Source organism: Mauremys mutica, unplaced genomic scaffold (assembly GCF_020497125.1).
Source record: "Mauremys mutica isolate MM-2020 ecotype Southern unplaced genomic scaffold, ASM2049712v1 000757F_np12_subseq_149325:201642_obj, whole genome shotgun sequence".
NCBI lineage: Eukaryota > Metazoa > Chordata > Testudines > Geoemydidae > Mauremys > Mauremys mutica.
In genome coordinates, this window is record NW_025423047.1 from 16,140 (window position 1) to 18,256 (window position 2,117).

The following is a 2,117-nucleotide window of genomic DNA, read 5'->3' on the forward strand; positions in this document are numbered from 1 at the left end:
AGCCACCCCTTTTGTTGATTTTAATTCCCTGTAAGCCATGCCATCAGTTGCCCCTTTAAGAGCCCTTTAAGTTGAAAAAAAGGGCTTCGTCGTGTGCATGGGTCTAGGGTTAAATGGCGGTAACACTGCTAAATTCGACCTAAAGTCATAGTGTAGACAAGGCCTCAGAGGAATTTTATAGCTTCTGGCTGGCAGGGTGTCCAAAAAAGGGAGCTACCCACCCACCCTTTCATTGATCACACTTGGTAACTACTAAGCAGAAGCACAGAATCATAGATGGATTTGCTGAGTCTCCTGCAGGCCTTCCTAATGGCACAGCAGGGCTGCTCTTGGTTCTGCACAATGTTGTTTCGTTTAGCAGTGACTGTGAAGCGACTTCCAGCTATTTGGCCGTGGGAACTCTGGTATTAAGTGGACACCCTGTCTTAGCTGTGTATGGCTGTATTGCTTGTAGATTTATATATTTTGTATTGATGTTATCAAATGGAGTATTTTGTAGCTGTCTGCTATAATTTGTTTAACTTATACAAAATATGAATATGCTCCCTCAGACTTAACCACCCGCCTTTCACACACTCCCTGCTCCTCACTCTCTGGGGTTGGAACAAGCCACCGGCATGTGTGTCCATTGGATTATTTTTATTTAATTACTTCTCATTGTTAAATTAATTATGAGTGTTTTTAAAATTTCATTGCAGTGCGATTTCTTCCTGCCACTGTCACCTGGCAGCTCAGGGATGTGAGATTCTCCTCCATTGCGTTTCTGCCCACGGAACAAGAAGAGAGACCACATGTCAGTACTTTTGGAAATAAAAGCAACCTGGAAGCAAACCAGCTGTCTCCTCCATGTGCAGTTTGCGTCTCTTTTGCAGCAGTTGATGTGTGTGCAGGGGCACTGTGTGCTCACATGGGAATTCACCACCCTTGGTGCAGGATTTGACTTGTTCCTGGAGTGAATGTAGCACTGTGGAGTGTCAGGCACAGGCTGCATGACCCCCTCCATTTATCCTTGGGGCAGATACAGCCCAGGCAGCGCTAGTGCAACCTCCCCTCCACCATCATCTTCACAGCCCACCTGTCAGGGCAGGAGGGGAATGTTGCTCCATGGATCCTGGCTCTCAGATGGGGCTGCCCTGGGATGGGGGTGGGGTTGCATCCATTAGGTCACCAGACTGAGCCTTCTAATATCCTTGGTGATTGTTCCCAAGATCCAGGACTTTGTGCTCAAACAAACAAACATCTCCCTGGTTGAAAATAAAGCCCTTTCCTTGCAATATACAGGAAAGAAGCAGATTTTCACCCCAGATGGGACTTGAACCCACAATCCCTGGCTTCGGAAGCCAATGCCTTATCCATTAGGCCACTGGGGCCCTAATGTGTAGCTGCTGAAGAGATGGAAATTCCCTCTCATACATGCACATTCCTCGCATTTGCTTCAACACCAAATAGCCCCTTTATGTGCCTTACAGAAACATCTGCATCCCCTGGCAGCGAGGCACCTGGGCAGGTCGCTGACAGAGCTGAGCACCACCTTTCTGCCAGCCATCTTTAGAGAAGAACCCCGCCCTAGAGTCACCCCTCCCTCCTTCAGCGCCTCCACGGCTGTGGCTCTGAGTGGCAGTAGGCTGATTAGGGGGCGAATGTGGGGCTGGAAGGGGGGTGAGGTCAGCCTGTAAGGAGTAACCAGGTGGGGCAGACCCAGGGGGAGGCTGTGGGCTGCTGGTCGGTTGTTGGGATCCGAGCTCTAGATCAAAGTTGCACAGTGACCTGACACCCAGGGTTATAAGGCCGACACAGTGACCCCCTTACTGGCCTCGGTGACCCCCAAACCCTTGTTACTAAGGGCATTGAGGAGTCTCTGTCCCTTAATAACTTCTGGGAGCTCCCCAGCAGGCTGCGGGCGTCAGCCACCTCCTGCCACACAGGTTAGACTCTTGGCGCTGTGCCGGCCACCCCCTCGCTTGCAGGCCCAGTGTAAGAAGAAGGAGGCCCGGTGCTGGCAGAAGAGGGTTTTGCTAAATCGACCTCTGTGTTAGGGCACAGGACGCTTCCACTGTGTCCGTCTGCTGGCTTTTCTTCAGCAGCGCCTAGCGGCCCTGGCTCCAGGCTAGTGCCTG

The 2,117-nt window shown here is 51.1% G+C and overlaps 1 non-coding gene across 1 annotated transcript; it reads right to left on the reverse strand.

Annotated features, from left to right (window-relative positions):
* Nucleotides 1-1,297: 1,297 nt before the first annotated feature.
* Nucleotides 1,298-1,370, reverse strand: TRNAR-CCG. The gene has a single exon. It is a non-coding gene; the product is annotated as a tRNA-Arg (tRNA).
* Nucleotides 1,371-2,117: the final 747 nt, after the last annotated feature.